Below are 26,537 nucleotides of genomic sequence, written 5' to 3'. Positions count from 1 at the left end.
GAAGTTTAATGTAGAAAAATGCAAAGTGATGCACTTAGGCAGAAAAAATAAGGAACACAAGTATAGTATGTCAGGTGCAACTCTGGGAAAATCTGAACAGGAAAAGGACCTGGGAGTATTAATCGATAGGACACTGAAGCCGTCGGTGCAATGTGCGGCGGCAGCGAAGAACGCGAATAGAATGCTAGGCATGATAAATAAGGGAATCACGAGTAGATCGGAGAAAGTCATAATGCCGCTTTATAGAGCGATGGTCAGACCATACTTGGAATACTGCGTCCAGCATTGGTCTCCATACCTAAAGAAGGATATCATACTGCTAGAGAGGGTGCAGAGACGAGCAACAAAGCTGGTGAAAGGTATGGAGATTATGAGGAAAGACTTAAGAGACTGGGGTTGTTCTCCCTTGAGAAAAGGAGACTACTATTTTGATCGAGACATTCAAAATACTGAAAGGAATCAACAAAATAGAGCAGAAAAAAACGTTATTTACAATGTCCAATGTGGCACGGACAAGAAGACATGGGCTGAAGCTAAGGGGGGACAAGTTCAAGACAAATATCAGGAAGTTCTGCTTCACACAACGAGTGGTGGACACCTGGAATGCTCTCCCAGAAGAGGTAATTGCGGAATCCACCATTCTAGGATTTAAGGGTAAGTTAGATGTACATCTCCTTATGAGTGGCATGAAGTGACATGGGTAGGGGTAGGCTAGATGCACTTCTCTTTACGAGAAGCTTGGAGCAATATGGGGACCAAAACTATGCCAGGGTACACCTGGCGGGGCCTCCGCATGTGCGGATCGCCGGACTTGATGGACCTAGGGTCTGTTCCGGAGATGGCGCTTCTTATGTTCTTATGACACATCTGTGCCTGTTCTACATCAAAATATAAGCCTTGCATAAATTAATGTGCAAGCAATTTTTCTGAGTCTCATATCTAGGTTCAGAGGAACAAGCGTCGGTGTGGACACCTCAGTTTTGTCTGGGCATGCACACAAGATCTGTACTTACTGCAAACCCTAGTGTGTGCATGTGCCAGGCATGTTTCTCCCCCATTAGCTGCAAATCTTCTGTGGATAAAATCTGGATGCACTTACCTTTGTGACTTGAACGACATTACGCTCACACAATAAGAAGCCAAGAGCTCAGATATCTGCATGCAGCTCTACCACAAGCGTTTGAACATAGGCCCCTGAACACGTCTACGTTCTCTTTCATCCAAGTAAAGCTATCTCGGAGAACAAAAAAAAAAAAAAAAGCAAATCACTCTTCTCTTACCTTGGAACTCAAGAAAGTTCAAATAGCATCATCCTTGGTGGCAGTGTTGGGGAACTGGCACACCCCTGGCTGCTCGTTAACATGGAACTGGTAACACACTAGTTGTAACTACTCTTTACTATTTGAGGCTAATTAACAAGTAGAGAATGACACGGTGACAAAATTCATCACCGTTCCCGTCCCCGTCCCCGCGGATAACTGCGGGAAATAATCCCATGTCATTTTTTAGTGTCTATTTCAGCCTCAGTCCTTCTACACCAGCATTCTTCAAAGCAAAGCTTGCGGGTCAGTGGTTGTGGCCATTCCTACTCTGATTCTTCCCTCTCTGCTTAAAGAATGACATGAAGATGGTTTACCATGGTTATCCGCGGGGACGGGAACGGTGATGAATTTTGTCACCGTGTCATTCTCTATTAACAAGCAACAGCATGTGCAAACAATGGGTTCTACAGGGCTTGCATATTAAGCTTGTGCTATTTTATGTTTTTGTCATTTCCTCTTTTTTTTTTAATTTCCCTTTTTTGCATGAGAAACCATTCATGGAAAATCAGCAAAATCGCAAATGAGCTGAAAAATCATGCAGATAAGCTTTTTTGCAAATTTGCATGAGCTAATTTACAAGTACAAATTAATTTGCATACTATTCAAATGAGCTGGCACCATAAGAAACATTTTGCAGTGCCAGCTCATTTTCTGAGTTGCCTGGCAACTTATTACATGAACCTTTTTGTGAAAGGACTGGGGATGCTGGCACAATTTTGCCCTTTGTCATCATGACATCCAGTGCCCTCAGGAAACTCTTAATGTCAGGGTAACACAGTAACAGGCATCAGATAAAGACCAGTATGGTTTCTCTAATCTAATCAGTCTAGCAAGATGGCTACTGTTTATATCTTCTTTACCTTTCTGTAGGACTGTACCTGCCTTTCCACACATGTTAACACCCCTCTGTGCCATTTGTTTTCCTTTGATCCCCTCTTGTTAGATAAGGATCCTTTGCATTTTCCATATACTTTTTTGAATTCTGTCATGGTTTTTGTTCCAACCACCTCTACCTCCTGGGCATCCACCAGCTTTTGTAATGAAAATGTATTTCCTGATGTTGCTTTTAAGTTTAATTTCATGCAGTTTCATTTCATGACCTCTAGTTCTATACTTTTCTCCTTCTTTCAGAAACAAAAATCTATAACATCTGAACAACTCTTTCTTTTTTTTTAGCTATTGCATTATGTGATGGGTCTCTATTCAGCAATCCCTGTTGGGTACAGGATGATTTAATAAAGTAAGTAGAAAGCTCTTCTTATGAAACATTATCTTCATTTCTGCTCTGGTTATCAGGTGGGATCTCCCTTCCTTTTGTATTTCCCCTATATGGCTCTCTTTCCTATTTTATAATGTACTTCTTTACCTTAATCCTATTGTTCCAGTACGTCCTGTATGTTTTAATGTATGTTACCCTATGTTACTATTTTTATTAGAAGACAAGCCAAAACAAATTGATAATTCCTTCTTTTTTATTTATTTATTTATATATTTATTAACTTTTCATTATGAATCAAGCAAGCATAACTTGTACAGAAAGGAAATTAAGCAGAGAGTAATAAAATAGAATTTACATAATAGAAGAAATCAAATATAAGCTTAAATTTCAAGTCAAGTCCTCAAAAAAGATCCAAAAGGGGTAGTAAGCGAGTATTAAAGAAAATTACATTTAGTAACGCAGGTAATAAACTAGTTGGATGAGACTAGGGAACCTTTTCCTTCAACATAGCACTCAGGTCTTATCTTTCTTCAAGCGTGACGTTTTGAGAAACGTTAACAGGTGGGATGGCTCAAAGAAAGCAAAATTGATAATGTATTACACATTTGCATGGATGACATAGGTAAAAAGTCACCCCCATTGATAATTCCTTCTTATCGTGTTATTTTCCATGAACACATCAAAGAGTTAATTTTCTCAGTATATGGTCCCAAACTTTGGAAGACTCTCAGTCCACAGTGCCTCCTGTCACAACGGCTAACATCATTACACACGTTCAACAGCGAATTGAAGATTTTTCTTTTTAAAGATGCTGATTCATAAACTCTTCCCTTACCCCTTTGGGTTTGGATTTGGATTTGGGTTATTACACACCTGTCTTTATGTTCTTCGCCCTCCTACTTTACTATCAGGAATTGTATCTCTCCCCATGCCCTCACTTTCATGTCCAAAAATTGAACGACACTTCACCACCTGATTTTAGATTGTAAGCTGCTAAGAAGGTTTTACCAAAATGCAGGAAAGAAATAAACTTGAAACTTGAATTGTTTCCACTGTTTGCATGGTCCCATGATTATGTTATGACTATCAGGCTCATTTTCAAAAAAGATAGACATCCAAAAGAAAGCATAAACTGCCACTTGGGACGTCTTACTAGTCAAAACGTCCAAGTGGGCATTCTCAAAACTGACTTTCTGGATGTCTTTTTGGTTGTTTTGTCTCCAGTACGTCTAAATCTTAAAGGGGGGGGTGTGTGTTAGAGATGTGTTTTGGGCAGGATTAGGGTGAGCTTAACACGTGGACATTCGGCAGGGATAATCAAACCTATAACAAAACATCCAGGGCCTTTTTTTTAATATGTTTGTAGCTAGACCTGTTTTAAAAGCGTCTAAATACTAAAAAGGTGCTCAAACTGACAAAATGACCACTGGAGGGTTTAAGGCTTGACCACCTTTACTCCCCAAGTGGTCATAACCCCCTCCCACCACTCAAAGATGGAAACCCCCCTCCCCAGTACTTTTCAATTGTCCTACCCTGTATTGGATCATTTGCTATGTGGGACTTGACTTTGTGGCTTTGTAAAAGGAGGGGGGGGGGGGTGGCTTAATCTTTTCTTGGCAATCAGATGATTTTAATTTGATATAACTGAAGAGAAAGCCCAGAAAGGCCTTGATGACAAGGGAAGCACAGCGCAACTGAGGAGTCATGAGGATGAGATGTCAATAATTCAGCCACGGGTGTTATGTTCAAAGTTCACTTTATTAGTAGTAGCACTGCGAAGACTCGACATTGACAGTGTTTCGGCATCTATGCCTTTGCCAAGAGTGTCGAAGGCTGATTTCTCTATCACATGAATAGAGCATTAAGTGCAGGTCAACGTTTGGAGCGAGCAGAGAAAAAAGCTCCAAACGTTGACCTGTGCTTAATGCTCTATTATCCCATGACAAGCAGGCAGCTATTCTCACATATGGGTGACGCCATCAACGGAGCCTGGATGCGGAAGCCTCGCAAGCAGACTTGCTTGTAGAAACTAGAAGTTTCGAGTCGACCGCACCGTGCATGCGCGAGTGCCTTCCCGCCCAACGTAGGGTGCGTCTCCTCAGTTATCAGTTTTCCGCGGAGCCGAGAAGTCCGTCTTTGACTCTCTGCATTTAACTTTATCTCTTTGTGTCTTCTCTCACCGCGGTTTGTGTTATTTTTCTTCACAAATCGCTGTACTTACTTTATTTCTTTTATTTCTAGTTAAAAAAAAACAACAAATTTATTTCTTCCGTTCTGCTGACCGGGGCAGGCTGCTCGGCCGCAGCCCAGGAGCTTCGACCTTGCAGCGGCTGTTTTTCCTTCTATGTCCCGGCCAGCAACAGGCTTCAAGAAGTGTAGCCAGTGTCAACATGCGATTTCTCTTACGGACCCACACACCAGATGCCTCAAGTGCCTTGGGCCACAACATCATCCAAAGTCGTGTGAACGCTGTGCTACTCTTCAACATTGAGCCCTTAAACGTCATGTACTTTCAGTGGAGAAGCTCTTCCAGATGGATTCGACCACTTCTTCGACTCCGAAGCCAACCTCGGTCTCGCCTTCGACCGAGGGCCCTCCTGCCTCCACTGCTTCAACCTCGAGCCTCATCAGACCTTCTTCGTTTGCAGCGGCTCTTTCCTTGACGACATCTGCTGTATCTCCTTCTGTTTCCTCAGGTCAGATAGCTCAGCAGACAGTTCCACCGGTGGTGCTTAAGGTGCCTAAGACTTCTAAGTCGAAGCACATTTCCACTGCCTCAGTGGAACCTCCAGCCAAGGCAGGTGGTCCAGTTACAGATGCAGATCCATCCTTGCTGGCTTCTTTCCAGACCATGTTAGAGCAGCAATTTGTTCAGTTCCTCACCAAAATGGGACCAAAGCTAGCTACTCTAATCCAGCCTGGGCATTCTGCAGACTCCTGCAAGGTCGAGCTTCTTCCTATGCCTCAGTCTGAGTCTTCACACTCTATGCAGGGAGCAGAGTCTCTGTGAGTGTCTGGTCTGGCATCTAAGCACGAGAAGCAAGGAGCAGATTCTTTGCAAGTGCCTCAGCAGGAATCCTCACACTCTATACAAAGAGTAGAGTCTTTGGGAGTGCATCAAGGTTCCTCCATCAAGCCTCTGGAGCTTCGATCCACAGCCTCCAGTCCTATCCATTCTTTGTTGGCATCGGCTGTTTCACTCTCCAGGGCGAAATCTCCTTGATCTTCGAGATCTGCTTCCAGGCATCCTTCCAGGCATAGTTCTTCTTCTAAGGAGCGTCCTTCTTCAACTAAGCCTCGATCTACACCTACCGCAGACTCCTGGTTCGAGGTCTCCACTTCCACACCTCGAAGACGCAGCGGTTTCGCTTGCCTCGTCCAAGTCTCCCTATTCTTTTGATGCCTTTTTTCCAGCCGAAGTTTCATCTTCGACCCAGGCTGCCTCAATGACCTCAAGTCCTTCTCGAGGCAAGGCATTACCGGATCAGCTATCTTTCTCTTCTTTTCTTTGTCATATGGCTGTGGACTTGGACCTTCAATTGGATGCTGGTTCCAAATACTCTAAGAAGTATCTCTAAGTCATGCATCTTTCTCAACCTCCAGCAGAGTCACTTAAGCTTCCTATTCATAAGCTTTTGTTTCAAACTTTTACCAGATGCCTGGAGACTCCTTATGCAATTCCAGCTGTTCCAGGCAAATTAGACTCCAGATATTAAACTCTCTATTGTAAAGGATTTGAGAATTCACAGTTATCTCACCAATCCCTACTTGTGGAGTTTTCCTTGAAAAGATCCCATCCTTCCAAGGTTTATGCTACCATTCCTCCTGGAAGAGAAGGGAAAACTATGGACAAATTTGGACATCGCATCTATCAAAATGCCATGATGTCCTCTAAAGTCCTTAATTATAATTTCCATTTTGTCACTTATTTTGAGTTCCTTATTGCTCTTTTGCCTAAATTTCTTACTTATTTAGACACTCAAAAGCACTTTGAATTTCAGGAAGTCATTGCTTCTCTATCACAACTCAGATTACATCTACTTCAGTCTTCTTATGATGCCTTTAAGTTGTCTGCCTGGGCGGCTGCTTGTTCTGTAGTAATGCGTTGCCTTGCCTGGCTTCGTACCATTGACATGGATCCTAATCTTCAGGATCGCATGGCTAATTTTCCTTGTGCAGGCAATGACCTCTTCAATGAATCTATCGAGGCAGCCACCAAGAAATTGTCTGAACATGAAAAATCCTTTGCTTATATTGTCAGACATAAGCCAAAGCCAGCTTCTGCCAAGCCTACACGCTCTCCTCCCATTTACCAGAGGCGTTTTGATCCGAGGACGGCTCCTTACACTCGCCCTCCTAAGAAACAGCAGTCTCAGAAGCAACAAAAATCTCAACCTTCTGCTGCACCTAAGGCTACCCAGCCTTTTTGACTGTTTAAAACAGAGCATAACCTCCACCATTCTCTCTGACTTCTCTTCCCCCTATAGGAGGTCATCTCCATCATTGTTACCACTGATGGACGACAATTACATCCGACCTCTGGGTGTTGTCCATCATCAGGGAAGGATATTCTCTTCATTTCACTCTGATTCCACCAGAGCTTCCTCCAAGAGAGTATCCTTCCAGTCCAATTTACAGCAACTATCGGTTATCAGGAAATTGCTTTTTTGGATATTAGAATCATGAAGGATCATGGGAGATTACTGACAACTATATATCAAAAAAAGACTGACAGGAATAGCCTGCTCCGTTACCATAGTTTTCATCCGATTGGTCTTAGACGAAGCCTTCCCATCAGCCAATTTCTGCGTTTGCAGAGGATTTGCCATTCTCTAGATGAATTTCGAATTCAAGCAAAAATGATGAAGATACGGTTTTATCAACGTGGGTATCCTCAAGAGGTGGTGAAAAGAGCATATATTCGGGCAAAATATGCCCACCGCGAATGGCTGTTTCAAAAGAAGAAAAAGAACTCTAATTCCAGTGAGAGGATTGCTTTCATCCAATATTATTCAACTTTAGCTCATAACATCACTCAAATTATTGCAAAACATTAGCATATAGTAAGGTTAGCCAATCCCACCCTGGAAGACCAACTAATTTTTTCTTATAAAAGAAAGAAAAACATAGGCGAATATGTTAATCATAGTATTCTCAGGGACTCCACATCTAGGGTTGAAGGCTGTCACTTGCCTTGTGGGCACTGTGGTGCCCATTCACCATGTCTAGTGAAATATGGATCCATCCTATAACAGGAACTATTTACCACTCCAGAGCGGTGACTAATTGTAATTCTAGTCAGGTAATATATCTTATTCAATGTCCATGCCCGAAATTATATATTGGACGTACCCTGAGATCAATAAAAACACATCTAACTGAACACAAATCTCGTATTCATACTCAAAACAAAGCTTCCCCGTTGGTACGTCACTGGAAGCTTTGTGGCCATACATTATGTGATCTTAAATGGAGAGTACTAGATGTAATTACAGTAGGGTGGGAGGGAGGTAATGTTGAGAGAACTTTGAATTTAAAAGAGCTACATTGGATGTTCATGCTACATTGGATGTTCATGCTGGAGGGGCTAAACGAAATGTCAGACTGGCTAGCCCAGGTTGACCTAATCAATATTTGTAAAAAATCTTTATCCCCGTATTTTATTTCTAACCCTGAGCGGAACTGCTCAGCTAACGCTGTGTTCTCTGGATATGACGTCAGGGGTGGAGGATATTTCAGTGAGGTGTAAGGACGCCGCGACCATCTTTTGGATGCCGACGGCATAGTAGATAGTGATGTAAATTCATTCAGGTATGACATTTCTTAACATTTAAGTTTAGAATATTTGTAAATTTGAATTCTAATTTGGTGTCTTCTTCTGTGTTTATCTCTAGTATCCCCAGCCTTGATAAAGAGTGGCGAAACGCGTTGGCAAAGGGGAGCATTATTCAAATGCTGGAGAAACATAATCGAAGCATGAAATAACACTATTTAAAAGCTAAGTTATTTAAAGCACTTAAATTATTTATACCCAAGTATGCAATGAAAAAATAAGATAACAGGGATGAATGAGGAATTGACAGACCCGATGAGTTAGATAACTCATAAGGTCAATCTGATATCCCATATATGTCACATTAGAACTGTCCTGTTTTTGCTACACCACTGAGACATTGTATTTATCTATTTTAATGCTAGAAGTGGCATTAGGTGACCTAAAATGCCTATAGAGGTGTGATTCACATCAAAGGTAGACACCAGAAATGTAGGCCTTGAAAACCTTGGCCTACATTTCTGGTGCCTATCTTTGCCGGAGGCATGATTCTGTACCCTTCGCCGTCGCGTGATTGACATGTGATCCGCAACCGCTTTTAAGCCAGTGGCGCTGGTTACAGAATCTGGGCTTAAGTGCATAGATGATAAAATATGCTACTTTTATGCACTTTCTTAAATAATCTTGGAGCTGTCATTTATCTCCATGCCTGCAAAGCAGGAGTGATTCAGCCTAAGAACATAAGAATAGCCTTACTGGGTCAAACCAATGGTCCATCAAGCCCAGTAGCCCATTCTCACAGTGGCCAATCCAGGTCACTAGTACCTGGCCAAAACCCAAGGAGTTCAAATAACAAAAGACGGATCACTTTCTAAGTTATCCAACCCACAAAGTATCAATCAGAGAAAAGGGGGTATAAAGGATAATTTATACAATGCCTCCTTCAATGATTTTTCTACACATCAGTGTCTAACTTCTTTGTTATAATTAATATATTGCTTCTATTAGCCCACTACTTTTTATCATTCAGATGAAACCCCATTATGACAACAAACTCACCCCCAGCGCATAAATTAAGAGGTTGAAGTATCATAATGTATGCATTGTTCTCAGTAAAGAGACCTCTTATAACCTGGATGTTATTTCAAGTCTTCATCCTGAATGCATATAGTATAATCATTTACTTCAAAACCTCCTTCCTAACCATCCCTATTAATGTTTATAAAAAAACATGAACTAACTAAGGGTTCAAAACTATCATTTATTTAATTAAAAATATTGTTTCTTTAATTTAATTATGGTATCCAAACCTAAGATTAATTCATCAGTATATATATATTGAAGAAGAACAGCAATATTTACCGTATCTTAATGGCTTCCCATCCAAAACCAACGTTGGTGGGTCATGAACTACCCGACGCTCAAACTGTTTTAGAGCGTTTCAGCTATTAATCAGCCTTCATTGGGGGACAATACTGCTGCTGTACCACTTCTGAGTTTTTCAAAAAAATATGTCTAGGGAGAGGTCAAGATGGTGGCAGTATGAGAATCTGCGAACAACACGCCGACAGTTACCTGTGCTCTTTTTGGAACTATATTTCCTGATCTGCGGCAATGTTTATTACTTTGGGTCAAAGCTGGAGTATCCAGCGTATACCTGAAAAAAGATAATGCCGCACACCAAGAGGAAAGAGGTGGTTAGAGCTGTTCCCTCGCCAACACTTACTTCCACCCCCATTCAGCTAACTGTTGATCAGTTCTTGATGGCTTTACCGACAGTTGAGCAAGGTATCGGAAGAGTGGACCAGGTGTTGGGAAAGGTAATGAAGAACCTTTTACCCTTTTGGGATATGAGACATCTTTATCCCCTCTGACTACCTTTGACCCACCGTGTCCAGCCTCTGCCGGGATTCTGAGGGAGGAGACATGCAACCCCGGATGTGGTCCTACGGGGTCTCCTAGCGAGGGAGCAGACTCAACAGCAGAAGAGCTGAGGGAGACAACTAAGGAAGCAGGAAATTTACCAGCTCCCACGGAGGCTTCCTTACAAGATATCTGGCAGCTACTTCAAAGACTGGAGACTACATGTACTAAATTAACTGAAGAGGTATCAAAAATTGTTTCTAAGCTTGATTCCTTAACAAAGTCAGTAGATTCAATGAAAATTGATTTTTCAGAACAAACTAGGCAGAATAAGGAGGATATTCAACAATTACAGCAAATCAAGCTAGCAACAATTAAGGACAATACATTGATTCATAGGAAATTGGAACAATTTGAGAACTTTAATCGTCAATTAAATCTTCGTCTCCTTAATTTTCCTGTTGCCCCAGGGGTTATGCCTATTGATTTCTTCAAGAAATATTTGATTGAGATCTTAAAAATTTCCCCCAATAATATTTCTCCTATCAATAGGATTTACTATTTACCTAAAAACTATTTGGGGACCATAAATATCCGGATGTGTCTAAAACTATTCAGGAGCGGAGAAAAGATTTTCTTTCCTTGGGTCAGGAAACTATTACATTGGGTGCATCATTCCTGCTTGCATATCCTTGTAAATGCCTGGTTAGATATCTGGAAGTCGAATATACCTTTTTTTCACAAGTTCATTTGAAGGAGTTTATAGATGTTAAAAAGATCATTAAGGAATGAAAAAGTAGATAGAAAGATTTAACTGTTTGCATACTAAGCCTTCTTTTTTAATGAGAATATTTTTTTTAATTATCTTCAATAATCTTGTTTGGCCTCCCCCTTTTATTGTGGTCTAAGAAGGGGGTGAAAATGTATTTAGGAAAGCTTTTGATTTCCTATTGCTCTTATTTGAAAAATTTATTTTGCTTTCCCCGTATTTCATGTAACAAGAGGTATTCTTGTGAATATATTTGAAAACTTATAAATAAATGTCTAGAATTTTTTTTCCCCGAAAATCATCTATCTGAACATCCAGGCTATTGTTGGTCCAGACTGCCAGGATGTCTATCTCTATGCCACATTTTCAACCAAAATTTCATCCAAGTCCCAAATGCCCAGAAGAAGACCATTTGGACATGGGAGGGGCCAATTTTGTAATGGACTGGCCACCCAGACATGGCAACAGAGCAGTGGGGCACCTTACAGGCCACTGCTGTGAACTTCACAAAAAGGGTGCCAGATAAACATCTCACCAGAACTCCCCCCAAAACCCCCTAAAACCACTATACCTACCTGTCTACAACCCTAATAGCCCTTATGGTTGCAGGTGGCATCTATATGGCAGTAGAGTAGGGTTTGGGGGGAGGATTGGTGGGCACACATGTTCCACCATAAATGTAGTGGTCAGAGTGGCTTATGGGCCTGGGTTTTCCTCTCTATGGTTCACTGGCCCACCCCTCAGGCTATTTAAGACACCTATGCAAAGCTCTACTAGGCTTTCCTATAGCAGGTGCTGATGTTCTGGAGACAGGCATGTACTTTTTTATTCTGATCTTTGTGGGGGTGTGAGGGGGTCATTGAACACTGGGGAATTGTGTGTGGGTATTTACTTTGTCTCTGCAGTGGTTATCTGGTCATTTGGATACCTTTTTGGCAGTTATACCTGTTTTTACATCCTCTAACTCACATTTAAGTTTCATTCAGGTTGCCTAGTAAAACATTTGATTATCCCTGCAGGATGACTAAGTCTGCCCACATACTAACCCTAACCACTCCAGATACACCCCTTTCACCTCTGGGCACACAGCGACATTCAGAGGCATAAAAAGTCCTGTGGCATGTCCAGAAAGTTGGCTTGATTATTGGCACTTGGACGACCTGTCTTTTAGGTTGTCCAAGTGCCAACTTGGGTGGGTTTTTAGACATGTTTAAGTTTTGATTATGAGCCCCATAGAATTTAGCTCCAAGGGGATACCTGGGTCACAAATGGATTTTAGGATTGGCTCATACCTTAGCTCAAACCAAGCTGGAATTTCACCCTATGCAACATACCTGTTGGTGCCTCTGCCTTAACTACTGTGCATTGGGAAAGAATGGATAGAGAGTAAGTTTAGTGTCCCACCTCCCTTGTGCCCTGTGTGGTTGCACCACTCACATAGCCCTCATGCCTTTTCAGTTGTAACTCAAGGTGAGTTATATTCAGGTACAGTGTGTGTTTTTCCTGTCCTTGGAGGGCTCACAGTTTAATTTTGTACTTCAGGCAATGGAAGGTTAAATGATTTACCCAAGATCATAAGAAAGAACAGTGGGATCTAAACTGGGCTTTCCTGGTTCTAAGCCTGCTGCTTTAACCAGTAGGTTACTCCTCCTCAAACAATAAGCAACCACAAATGAAAAACACCTTATTTCTCGTAGAAATGTTCTTCTTTGCTCTGGAATCTTCTGTAACTTCACCCCTTGTCCTCTTCGTTTTTTGTTTTGCAGAACGGTGGGGTTTGAGGGAAGAGATGAAGAGGAGGGAATGCAGTTGGATTAGGCAGCAGATGGCCCTGCTTTGATCAACTCTACCTTATAAACCCAAAGCACCCTGGCTTGTTGTCTCTCAACAATTACCTCAACAAAACAGCCCACTGGTTAGAAGAGAACAGGTAACATTTGTTCCAGATCCTTGATTTAGTCAGATTCAGAGCCTGGCTTCTTCCACCAAGGGAAGTCCAATCTTGTCAGTATATCCTCTTCAGATCTTCAGCTGCCCTGTTGACACTTGACTTAGTTTTGATTCATAGATCACACCAATAATGAGATCATACCTGAACAATGATGCCCTACATGTTTTTTCTACTTTCTGGTCCTTTCATGAGTGGATTATGGAAATGTTCTCCTCAGTGACATTAAGCAAAATCATTGAAGAGATTGAAAAAATTGCAACTTCCCCCGATGCAGCCAGTATTGCACAACAAAATTGGGAGATTACAAAATACATATGCTTATAATTTGAACTGCAAGAGTGAAGTTTGTTTTGAAAAGGACACTGAGGAGCATGTCAGCATTGATCTTCAGGGAATGTTTGAAGAAGTCAACCAACAGCTACCGTAAGTTTTGCTTTTGCTTTTTTTTAATTTTTGTAGTGTGCACACTAGTGGGATGTTCTCTTGTGAGATATGAAATGCATTTTATGAGTGGAGTTTTTTTATGCCTAAGATAGTATTAAAGCCCAAATATATATGGCTCTAATATAGTGTCCTTAATCTCAGCCCAAATGTTAGAGTGTCACATTAGAAATATGGACCTCAATGTCGTATTTTCTTCTAGGTTAGTGAGTAAATAAATGAGGAAGCCTCAGCCCTACCACTCCACCGCTGTTGCTTTTCTAGCCGCGGGAAGAATTATGTGGTGCCATTCATCATTGGCTGTTTCGCATTCATATTTTCTTCTATATAAATATTTTGTATTAATTTTTCCACTAGTTTTTATATATAAATACTCTTAAATATTTTATATTAGCTCATTTAAAATTTATATACACTTATCTTTGCATTCGCCAAAACCTGAGAGTCAGACCCGACATGTTTCGCGTTGATACGCTTTATCAAGGGTCTCCCGAGGTTGCACTTAGAGTTCCTATGAGCATATGCAGCAGTGCAGAGCATTCAGCATGCCAGCCTGTTTTAAACGCTTCTGTGGTTTTGTAAAAGTGGGGGTTAGAGAAGTGTGCTGCATGGTGATTTTGAGGCTTTTTCTCCACTGTTGTTGAAAATACCACATATTCCTCAGTATTCTCCCACTTTTGGCAAAGTAACTTTCAGACTAATTTTGTAATATAATATTAATCAGATTATTGTCATGAAGCTTGCATATCACCCCAAAAATGTTCAGATTTGACAATGAGGTTACACAGTGCTTTGCTGCCTTGCTCTGGAACTTACTTTCCTCTTGCCTGGGCTGAATCTTTATATTAAAAAATTAAGCAGGGTCTTAAAACTTTTTTTTTATATTAGAGCTCTTGGTGATATTAAGGACCCGCAGACATGATATACTCATCTGGTTGGGGATTTTCTTTTGCTTTTCTTTCTCTTTTGGATTTAAAATATAATTTCTTTTCTGGTTCTGGTTTTTAAGTTTTATAAAATATTTGTGTAACAATGTGAGCAGGATTTTGAATCAGGCTTGTACCCATACAACCAGAGTCAAATGCAGCAAAAAAAAAAAATTAAGCAAAAGAAAACCTTGCACCTTGTTATTTCATAGGCACAGGTATATAAGGAACAGTCTCTGTACAAGAAGCAAAAAGTTCTGAGGTGGCTTATGGCTTGTAACTGCCACACTCCAAACACAGTCTATAGAAGTCTTTCTTGAGACAGGTAACAAGGTCTAGCCCCAGCCAGACCTCAGATGAGACTCACAGGTGTTCAGCAAAAGGAAAGGTTGGCTTACCTCAGCCAAGAAGCGTGTCTAATTGTTATCAAGGTGCATATAGAAATCACCTCTTCCTTCATCTCCCCTAGTCCTCCTTAACCTAGCTCTGGCCCTGCCTCTTATACTTCCTAGTCCCTGCCTCTTCCTTCCCATGCCACTTCCCCCTAAGGAGGAGCTAGAGTCGACTCCACCTAAGTGTATGTCAGTTAAGCGCAGCCTATCACCATAGTCCCATTTTTTTTTTACATTAAAGTCAACGGACGTAAACTCAGGATAATTGCAATTCTGATAAGCACACAATCCGCTTATGTGCACTTGTGTTATAGGTCCTACCTCTATTCGTTCACGTTACATTCACTCCGGTTAAAAGCAATTATGTTCTCACTTTGATCAGCAGTCTAGGTGTTCGAACTTTTGAAACTGCACCATAGTGTCTCATGGAGAAAAATCTTTGTCTTTGGCTGAATGTGTCCAACATGCTGGTCAAAAGTCATTGTTTTTTGAGTGAACGTGTCAATGTCTTAAAGAGATGACCAATGGGAGAGTCAGGTCTCTATTGCAAAACATTACAGCGTTCAACCTAAAGCATGCCATATTGAAAGACCGGCAAAATAACAGCAATCCTACCAGGAAACGGAAAAAAATTGGGAAGGCTGGAGACGTTGAACAGGCGTTGCTGCGATGGTTTGCTGAAGCTAAAAGTCATCAACTGCCAATCAGTGGGCCTCTGCTGATGGAGAAAGCAGCACAGCTATCCGAAGAACTTGGCGTAGAAGACTTCAAAGCAACAAACAGATGGCTGGAGAGGTGGAAGGTTCATAACGGCATAAAATTTAAGAAGCAGCATGGCAAAAAATAAGATGCGGATGAGTTTGGTGCCATCGGTCATTGGTGGATATGAACCATGCAACATTTTTAATGCCGATGAGACGGGCCTGTGCTGGCGTGCCATCCCTGATGGAACATTGGCTTTCAAACGCAGTGAAACTGTTGGCTTCAAGGTGCTAAATGAATGATTGACATTGCTGCTCAGTTGCAATAGGGACTGCAGTGAAAAGCTCGAGCCACTGGGGATTGGGAAGAATCAAAATCCTCGGTGCTTCAAAAACATTAAACGCCTGCCTGTTGAATATGAAAGCAACAAAAATGCATGGATGACAGCGACACTGTGGATTGAATGGTTGCAGAAGCTTGAGAATCTGATGAGAAGGTGTAGGAGGCACATTATAATGCTGTGTGATAACTGTGCAGCACACAGCAATGACATAAGACTAACCAACATCAAACTTGTGTTTCTGCCACCAAACACAACCTCTTTGATCCAACTGATGTACTAGGGGATAATCGCCAACTTCAAACGTCATTACAGGTCACCCGTCTTAAGATATGTGATGGCTGTGATTGATGCAATCACGGAATCCAGCCCCCGAACTGCTGAGTTTGCGAGAAAAATGATGGTGCTTGACTCTCTTCACATGGTACGGGAGGCATGGAGTAGAGTCTCATCATCCACGATTTCAAATTGCTATCAACAGGCGAGCTTCGTTCACACATCTGATGAGACAACTGAAGCTTTGTCCATTGAACTCCCAGTTGGACTCTCGCCACAAGAGTTTGAGCTGTATGTCGCCATTGACAACGAAGCGCCCACATCATCTGACAGCACTAATTCCAATATCTGCAGAGTCGACACTGCAGACAACCAAGAGTCTGATGTGATGGACACGACTATGGACAGTTTTACAGCATCAGTAGTCAGATACACAACCTGAATCGTTCAATCTGCTTGCAGAAAACAATGACTGATTAGTAGAATATAGGTTTAAAAAGAGTTTACAGTATATTTTGCATTAGATGGAACAGTGCTGTTTCTAAAACTGAACCATATTAAATTATGTGTTTTTTGCTGAATAAAAGTTTTATTGTATTTGACTACAGCGTACTGTGATTTTTCATGACTAAAAAGTGGTATTCCGATTAAGAGCACACTCCGTTTAAGCGCACGTTGGGTCCGGTCCAGAGGCCTTACACTTAAGCGGAGTCGACTGTATCTAAATTAAGGTAGCTCTGACATTGTAAGGGAGTATCCAGCAGGGGGAGTGGTAGCATCCTGTAGACTTTCTCACAATTTATAAAACACTCTGAAGTAGTGCTGCCCGATTCACGATTCAAAAATCAGGTGAATCGATTCGAATCGGTTCATTTTGGTAAAAAACCGGACTCACCGATTCAGCCCCTATTCAAGTTATTTTTTATTCACCACCGGCCGCCGGACTCGTTACCATCTAATGCGAAACCGGAAGTTACATCAAAAGAAGCGAAAGGACGTGGGAGCGTCGAGGGGGGAGCGAGCAGACCTCAGGAGCTGAGAAAGGGGCTGAGAATCGGCGGCGGGGACTAAGAATCGGCGGGGGAGGGGGCTGAGAATCGGCGGGGGAGCTAAGGGCTGAGAATTGGCAGGGGGCTGAGAATCGGCAGGGGGGACTGGTGAGTCTTGGGGGCTGGGCAGGGGGGCTGGTGAATCTTGGGGGCTGGGGATGGAAGCTGGGAATCGGCAGGGGGGCTGGTGAGTCTTGTGGGCTGGGGATGGAAGCTGGGAATCGGCAGGGGGGCTGGTGAGTCTTGGGGGCTGGGGATGGAAGCTGGGAATCGGCAGGGGTGCTGGTGAGTCTTGGGGGCTGGGGATGGAAGCTGGAAATTGGCAGGAGTGCTGGTGAGTCTTGGGGGCTGGGGATGGAAGCTGGGAATCAGCAGGGGGGCTGGTGAGTCTTGGGGCTGGGGATGGAAGCTGGGAATCGGCAGGGGGCTGGTGAGTCTTGGGGGCTGGGGATGGAAGCTGGGAATCGGCAGGGGTGGCTGGTGAGTCTTGGGGGCTGGAGATGGAAGCTGAGAATTGGGCAGGGGGGCTGGGGAAGCTAAAAATCGAGCAGGGAGACTGGGAAAGCTGAAAATCGGGCAGGGGGGCTGGAGAAAATTAGAACCGGGCTGGAGAAGCTGAGAATCGGGCTGCCCAATTCACAATTCGAATCGATTTACCACGACAAAAAATCGGCCTCCCGATTCGTTGACTGACCCTCCCCCCTCGCCCCTAAAGCAGGAGTGGCAGCGCTGCCTCTTGCTGGCCTGCCGCTCCTGCTTTAGAGGGCGAGTGGGGAGGGTCAGTCGGGAAGAGGCTTCCCCATCGGTGTCTGGCTTCCTGGCATCAATTGACCTAATTTCAGCAGCCTGCCCTGCAGAAGATCGCTGGCTCTAGCGATCTTTGTAAGCTGCCATACGTCGTGCGAGTTGTCTTCTCTCTGCTGCAATCTAAAAACAGAGGAGAGGGAGAGAGATGGTGGATAATGGGATTTAGGGATGGAAGTTACAGAAAGGGAGAGATGCTGGATGAAAGGGTAGCTGAGAAAAGTGGATCTGTAGATGGAGGTGAAAAAAAGGAAAGATGCCAGACCTTCAGTGGAGGGAAGGGAAACAGAAGGGGAGGACAGAGATGGCAGGTGGATGGTTAGCATGGAGAAAGAAGGAGACCCTGGCAAGCAAGCTATCAGAAGACAACCAGAGCCTGGGACCAACAAGATTTGAACAATGACCAGACAACAAAAGGTAATTTTATTTTCTGTTTTGTGATTACAATATGTCAGATTTGAAACGTATATCCTGCAAGAGCTTTTGTTAGACCACAAACGTGAGCTAGGATTTAATAGAGAGAGGAAAAGTCGTTTTTGTTTGTTTATTTTGTTTACACCACAGCAAAGGGGGTGAAGAGGCTATAAAATAAACCCACCAGGATGTTTGAAAAAAAAAAAAAAAAAAACCCAATTGAGCAGGAAAATCGAATCGAATCGAATCGAAAAATCGAGTCAGTAGGCTGAATCGAATCGAATCAAAATTTTTTTTCCTGAATCGGGCAGCACTACTCTGAAGTATTTGAACAGCAACTATACTAAAATTTGCAAGGCTATGTCCACTGTCACTTTACCCCCTCCCATACTGTTCCCTGCAGCTACCTGAGAGGGAAAGAGCTGGAACAGGAAGCAAAGGTCTGTTTTCTGCTGTCTGAGATTGAGAATCTGCAAATGGAGTAAGATTCAGATGGAGGCATGGGAGGAAGATGGATGGGGGTCCAGGGCAGGGGGAGGGGCTTGCATTTATGAGCTTTGGCACTTTTTGGGGGGGCAATGGCAGTGATAAAAGGAGAAACCTAGGACTGGTTGGTGCAACTCTTGTAATTTGAATATGAAACAAAACAAAAATGAGCAAAATTTTGTTTCTTGTATCAACTATAAAAAGATGAAAATGAGACATTTTGTTAAAAATTTCTGGTTATATTCTGCAAACTGTTGACACAAAGCACTTTTCCCTGGATGACTTTTTATGGAATGTTGGACTTGCTATAGTGAAAGACTAGATTTAAATGTCCAACTGTTATTTGAATTACAAGGATAATGGTTATCTGTTGTGCAACACATGTGTCTGAGGCACTTGCCAGTGTTGATTACATAGTGTTGAAGGTTTTGTCATGAAGCTGCAGAATCTTTGCCATATTGACAACGGTAGCAAAAAAAGATTTGTATTCATTTATAGCAATAACTCTGATTACTAACTACATATTGTTTAGGAATTCTGGTTGATTGCAATTTCTTTAGAAGAACCCAATGAAAGCAGTTTACTTGTATATTCTTGGCACAGTAGAACTGCAAAACCTGTCTGTGCTAAAGACAGAATGAAAGTAATTTTCTAACACAGCAACCATGTATGAGCCACCTGCCAATGAGTCTCAAGACATTTCATTCAATTTTAAAATGCCTCACTAAGCATGAGTCATGAATTAAAATAAGGCATTAAAGTCAGTCAGCAGGTGAGCAGTAGCTTATCTGCTACTTGACTCACTTAAAAAATTAAACTGCTCCCCCAAAAAAGAATATTTGGCATGCACATTCTTTAAGATGATCTGTAAAGGACTTGCACAATTTGGCAATGGTTCTCAAAAATATATCTGTTCCAGAATGGGACACATGAACACATTAGTGATGGATAAAGGGAAATATTCTTGCTTATATGACTGACTCTTATTCAGCACTTATCCCCCCTTTTACAAAACCGCACTAGCATTTTTTTTTTTTTAATTGCTGGTCAAGTGTTGGAGTTGTTACTGCCATGGCCGGCACTAAAAAATGCTAGTGCGGTTTTGTAAAATGGGGGGATATTTCCTAAATTCACATTCTATATAAATATACCCTTAGTACAAATCAGAAGCTCATTCTTATAGGTAAATGACCTTTTATGATATAGCCTTTAAGATTTAATAGCAAAAATGCTGTCTCTTATATAATGCGTCAAGGTATGTATTGGATCCTCCCTGAGCTCATGCAGCATCTTCCAGATTGGCTATATCTAGAATGGAAAATTATGTCCCCTATGCGACTATCTCATGTATTAAGTATCAGACTACCTAGATATGCTAAGGACAACGTCATTTTATTGGATACATGGAAAACAATTAAATTTATTGATAAATTAACAGATGTTCCTATAATGAAATCTACTTTGCAGTCCTTATGGTTGAACTCCAAGATTCAAGTAGGCGGTGCTGGGATCGCCTGGAAGAATTGGATGCAGGCAGGTATTCGGACATTGGATGATGTTATATCTAATGGGAAATTGTTTGATTTTTCACGGCTGCAACAATCATTTGGTATTTTAAAGTCTCAACATTATAGGTGGTTGTAGTTGAAGCAGGCTATTCAGAGTGGGTTCCCTGAATGGAAGAACTTAAAAACTTATTATAGCTTACAGATCCTTTGCTACCAGACAGATTTAGTAGGACATCAGGCTGCCCAATGGTACAAATTAATTTCTGAATTTTTGAATAAGAAGCCAAAAACTAGTCTTAAGAGATATTTGGAGCATCGAAATAAAACAGTATATTTCTGTATTTCGTTGGCCACGAATTTGGACTTGGAGGTTGAAATGTACAGTGTTAGCATCTATGAGACAAACTTGGTTATTTTTATTACATAGGATATTTTGGACCCCAGTTCGTTTACAAAAACTAGACAGTTCTAAGTCTAATAGATGCTGGCATTGTCATATTAATATAAGGACTTTGGATCATCTGTTATATTTTTGTCCATTGATACTTGGTTTCTGGAAGTCAATTTGGGGACAAATTAATCTCATTCTTGAAGCAGATATTCCCTTATCTTATGAAGCTGTAATTTGTGGTACATTACTACATATTAAGCCTACTTTAGATAAGTATAAAAGTCACCTTTTCCTGATTATGACGTGAATAGCTGTTCAATTACACAGAATTGGAAAAATCATGATAGGATCAATTTCACTTTTTGGTGGGTAAATGTGTGTACCACATATAAGTATGAAAGGATGATGGCGGAACGTTTGGGGACTAGTAAATCCTTTAATGATGTATGGATCCATTGATTAATTTTATTGCATTATAATAAGGGTCATGTTTCTTTCTTTGTCATTAGATTTCCTTACACATCCAGGGAGGGTGGGGGGAGGGAAATGTATTTTGAATAGTTAAATTATTTATTTATAATTTGTAATCACATCATATGTATTATATTAAGAATGAAGATGAAGAAAGGAGACAATGATTGTTTAATGTAATAATTGTATAGTGAATAGTGTGTTTTGTGCAGTTTTTCGGATTTACCATTTGTATTGCACTATCAAAGTTTGAAAATCAATAAAGATTTAAAAAAAAAAAAATGATGTCTCTTAAAGGGATTTATCAACTTCTTCATTAGGTTGATAATTTTTTAATTTTCTGTTATAAAAAAGTTTTAGATTAAATACACTAATCTTTTCTTTTAAATCAAATCAGATCAAATAGGCGTTAGCAAATGGAGACATTTTCACCCTGACATGAATTCCTGTTTCGCTGAAACAGCTGAATCATGAGGGTTTCCTACAAAAAGCAAAAAATCTTTGTCAGAAAGATTTTCAACTGTATCTCTCAAATATCAATAACTTTACAGATACAAATTTTTATAATTAAGCTATCTTAATAAGAACATAAGAACATAAGCAGTGCCTCTGCCGGGTCAGACCACAGGTCAATCCTGCCCAGCAGTCCGCTCCCGCGTCGGCCCAAACAGGTCACGACCTGTCTGTATCACCAGAAGGGGCTCCCTTGCCACCTTGGTTTCTCATTTAAGTCCTGTCTTCCTATCGAAGTCCTAACCCTCCGGTCTTGCACATGCACGACCTGGTTTGGTTTCTATACTCATTACCTGGTTAGCTTTCTATACTTGTGTTACATCCCAGCTCCTCCCTCAGTATCCCATGATCCCTTTATCCTTCAGGAATCCGTCCAATCCCTGTTTGAATCCCTGTACCGTAATCTGCCTGATCACTTCCTCCGGTAGCGCATTCCAAGTGTCCACGACCCTTTGGGTGAAAAAAAACTTCCTTGCGTTTGTTTTGAACCTATCTCCCTTCAGTTTCTCCGAATGCCCCCTCGTACCTGTTGTCCCCTTCAGTCTGAAGAATCTGTCCCTATCCACCCTCTCTATGCCCCTCATGAAGGTCTCTATCATATCTCCCCTGAGCCTCCTCTTTTCCAGAGAGAAGAGCCCCAGCCTATCCAACCTCTCGGCGTATGGGCAGTGTTCCAGCCCTTTTACCATTTTCGTTGCTCTCCTTTGGACTCTCTCAAGTACCGCCATGTCCTTCTTGAGGTGCGGCGACCAATACTGAACGCAGTATTCCAGATGTGGACGCACCATCGCTCGATACAATGGCAAGATGACTTCCCGTGTTCTGGTTGTTATGCCCTTCTTTATGATTCCAAGCATCCTGTTGGCTTTTTTCGAGGCTGCTGCGCACTGTGCAGATGGCTTCAGTGATGCATCCACCAGCACACCCAAGTCTCTCTCAAGTCTGCTGTCTCCCAACAATACCCCCCCCAATTTGTAGTTGAACAATGGGTTCTTTTTCCCTATATGCATGACCTTGCATTTGTCCACGTTAAAGCGCATTTGCCATTTGTTTGCCCAGTCTTCTAGCTTATCCAGGTCTCTTTGTAGGTCCTCACACTCCTCCCTGGTCCTAACTCTGCCGCACAGTTTGGTATCGTCTGCAAATTTTATAACCTCGCACTTTGCCTCCTTTTCCAGGTCATTGATAAATATGTTAAAGAGTAACGGCCCCAGCACCGACCCCTGTGGTACACCGCTTGTGACTTCCCGCCAGTCAGAATATTGACCCTTAACTCCGACCCTCTGCAGTCTGCCCGACAACCAGTGCTTGATCCATCTGTGCACATCCCCACCCACCCCGTGGTTCCACAGCTTCTTAAGCAGCCTTTCATGTGGCACCTTGTCGAAAGCCTTTTGAAAATCGAGGTAAATGATGTCTATGGGTTCCCCATTGTCCACCCGACTGCTTATTCCCTCAAAGAAGTACAGAAGGTTCGTTAGGCACGACCTTCCCTTACAGAATCCGTGCTGGCTTGTTCTCAATAGGTCATTCTTCTCGATGTGCTCGCAAATGCCGTCCTTGATCATAGCTTCCACCATCTTCCCTATAATTGAAGTCAGGCTCACCGGCCTGTAGTTCCTGGGGTCACCCCTCGATCCCTTCTTGAAGATAGGTGTGACATTCGCCAATTTCCAGTCCTCTGGTACCTCACCAGTTTTCAAGGATAGGTTGCAAACATGCTGGATTGTGCCCGCTATTTCTTGTCTTAGTTCCTTCAGAACCCTTGGGTGGATCCCGTCCGGGCCCGGTGATTTGCCGCATTTTAGCCTGTCTATCTGTTTGAGGACATCCTCCTTACTTACCTCTATGTGATCCAATTTTTCAGCCTGTTCCCCACTCATGAGCTCCTCTGAGTCCGGTATATTAGATGTGTCTTCGCTCGTGAAAACCGACGAGAAGAACGTGTTCAACCTCTCAGCTACCTCTTTATCCTCCTTAATCACTCCCTTCCTATCCCCATCGTCCAACGGCCCCACCTCCTCTCTCGCTGGTCGCTTTCCCTTAACGTAACTGAAGAATGCCTTGAAGTTTTTCGCCTCTCTGGCCAGCCCCTCTTCGTATTCCCCCTTCGCTTTTCTAACCTCTCGGTGGCATTCCTTTTGGCATTTCCTGTGCGTCTGGTGATTTTCCTCCATTGGGTCCTTTTTCCATCTCCGGAAGGATACCTTTTTGTCCTTTGTCGCCCTCTTTACTTCTTTTGACATCCATACCGGGTCCTTTGATCGATTGTTCTTGCAGCCTTTCCTGAAACTGGGGACATACATTCTCTGTGCTTCCTGCAGGGTGTCCCTGAATAGGGTCCAGGCGCTTCCCACAGTCTCCATCCTAAAGATTTTTCTGAGATTCCTCCCCACCATTTCCCTCATAGCAACATAGTTCCCTTTCTTGAAATTCAGCGCAGTTGTTGCGGTCCTCCTTACTATGGGTGTCTCTCTTTCTAATGTGAATCTGATCGTGTTGTGATCACTATTGTCTAGTGGTCCTCCCACTTCTATCCCTCTAGCAGGCCCCCCTAATCCGTTTAGGATGAGGTCAAGAGTAGTACCCCCTCGCGTCGGTTCTTTGACTAGTTGCTCCATGAAGCAGTCCTTCACAGTTTCTACAAATCCTGTCTCCCTAGTGCAGTTGGAGTGACCTGTACTCCAGTCTATTCCCGGGTAGTTGAAGTCCCCCATCACTGTTACACTTCCAGTCCTGCATTCCTGTCTCAGTTCTGCTTCCAAGTCGTGTCCGACTCCTTCTGGCGCACCAGGTGGTCGATAGTACAGCCCCAGTTTTATGCCCGCACCCTTGTTTCCGGGTAATTTGATCCATAGTGATTCCAGCCCCTCTGCCTTTGTTGCCATGTCCATCCCGACCGAGTGGATAGAGTCCTTTATATATAGTGCTATGCCTCCTCCCTTCTTGTGGGTCCTGTCCCTCCTGTAAAGCTTGTACCCCGGCAGCACCACATCCTATTGATTTTCCTCTGTCCACCAGGTTTCTACAATTCCAATTATATCCAGGTCCTCCCCCTTGGCCACGACTTCTAGTTCACCCATCTTGGCCATGAGGCTTCTTGCGTTTGCGTATAAGCACCTCAGGTTCCGTCGTTTTTCTTCCACCTTTGCATTTACCTGGGCCACTTGCTCTTGGATTTCGGGCATTTTTTCCGTTCCCTGTGTTTCTGCTTTGCCCTCAGCCTTTACCCTCTTAGCTTTCAGCTTCTCCACATCCCCGCCACCCCACTTCCCCGCTTTTCCTCTGGGTTTTCTAGCCCTACCGGCCCCCTCCTGGGCTATCATCCCTTGAGCCTCTGTTTGATCCCCCTCGCCTTGTGGCACCTCTATATTGCCCTCAGCTTTTGCCCTCGTGCCACCCAGTCCCCTTGTGTCTCCATGCCCCTTAGTCTCCTCCCAGCAAGCTCCCCTTACCTGGTGTTTCCCTCGCTGTCTGATCGTAAGATCCACCGGTCTCTCTACTTCCTCCTTGCAGTCAGCCCGTTCAGCATCTGTTCTGGATACTGTTGTCCGAAGCGTCAACATCAGATCGGCTGTCGGCTTTCCCCCTCTCCTCAGTTTAAAGCCCTCTCGATCTTCTTCCTCACATTGGCTGCCAGTAGTCTAGTTCCCGCTGTGCTCAGGTGCAGTTTTCCAATAATAAGAGGTACTGACCTCTTTAGCAAAGATAGAGATGTTACTTCTATGGGTCACTCGAAAAATGGCCGCAGCGTCTTTTCAAAATTTCTTTGACTATTCACATTTGAATCAGTAACCTGACACAGAGCTTGGATTATAGTCCAGTGGTTCTCAACCCTGTCCTGGGGAACCCCCAGCCAGTTGGGTTTTCAAGATATCCCTAATGAATATGCATGAGAGAGATTTGCATAAAATGGAAGTGACAGGTATGCAAATCTCTCTCATACATATTCATTAAGGATATCTTGAAAACCTGACAGGGACAGGGTTGGGAACCACTGGTTTATACTAACATCATTCATTCTATCTCCTTGTTCAGTTCTGTTGGAATTAACTGAATTCAGAACATAAGAATTGCCGCTGCTGGGTCAGACCAGTGGTCAATCGTGCCCAGCAGTCCGCTCACCTGGCAGCCCCCAGGTCAAAGACCAGTGCTCTAAATGAGGGTGTCAGGTCAAAAGCGCGCTGGGACAAAGGCGCGCGCAGACAATTGAGTGCAGCGCGGAGGTGTGCGCCGAAGAAAATTACTGTTTATAGGTGCTCCGACGGGGGGCGTGGGGGGGACCCCCCCACTTTACTTAATACAGATCACGCCGCATTGTGGGGGTGTTTGGGGAGTTGTAACCCCCCACATTTTATTGAAAACTTCACTTTGTCCCTGTTTTTAGGGAAAAAGTTAAGTTTCCAGTAAAATGTGGGGGGTTACCCCCCACAACGCCACCGCGATCTGTATTAAGTAAAGTGGGGGGGCTCCCCAACAAAACCCCCCGTTGGAGCCCCTAAAAACAGTAATTTTCTTCAGCGCGTGCCTCCGTCTTGCGCTCAGTTGTTGGCGCGCGCCTTTGTCTTCTGTGATTATGTCTATGAACCCTAAATGAGTCTAGCCTCACCTGCGTACGTTTAGTAGGAACTTGTCCAACTTTGTCTTGAATCCCTGGAGGGTGTTTTCCCCTATAACAGACTCCAGAAGAGTGTTCCATTTTTCTACCACTCTCTGGTTGAAGAAGAGCTTCCTTACGTTTGTACGGAATCTATCCCCTTTCAACTTTAGAGAGTGCCCTCTTGTTCTCCCTACCTTGGAGAGGGTGAACAATCTGTCTTTATCTGCTAAATCTATTCCCTTTAGTATTTTGACTGTTTCGATCATGTCCCCTCTGTCTCCTCTTTTCAAGGGAGAAGAGGCCCAGTTTCTCTAATCTCTCACTGTA

The 26,537-nt window shown here is 42.9% G+C and overlaps 1 long non-coding RNA gene across 1 annotated transcript in view; it reads left to right on the top strand.

Annotated features, from left to right (window-relative positions):
* The first annotated feature begins 11,827 nt into the window (after positions 1-11,827).
* The window catches only part of LOC117348648, a 48,695-nt gene continuing 33,985 nt past the window's right edge, over positions 11,828-26,537 (top strand). Inside the window, exon 1 of the long non-coding RNA XR_004537021.1 lies at positions 11,828-13,320. This is a non-coding gene — a long non-coding RNA (uncharacterized LOC117348648). The remainder of the gene's footprint in view (positions 13,321-26,537) is intronic.

Source organism: Geotrypetes seraphini, chromosome 14 (assembly GCF_902459505.1).
Source record: "Geotrypetes seraphini chromosome 14, aGeoSer1.1, whole genome shotgun sequence".
Taxonomy (NCBI): domain Eukaryota; kingdom Metazoa; phylum Chordata; class Amphibia; order Gymnophiona; family Dermophiidae; genus Geotrypetes; species Geotrypetes seraphini.
Note: the sequence above shows the minus strand (reverse complement) of the source record. Positions and strands in the feature narration are given on the sequence as shown.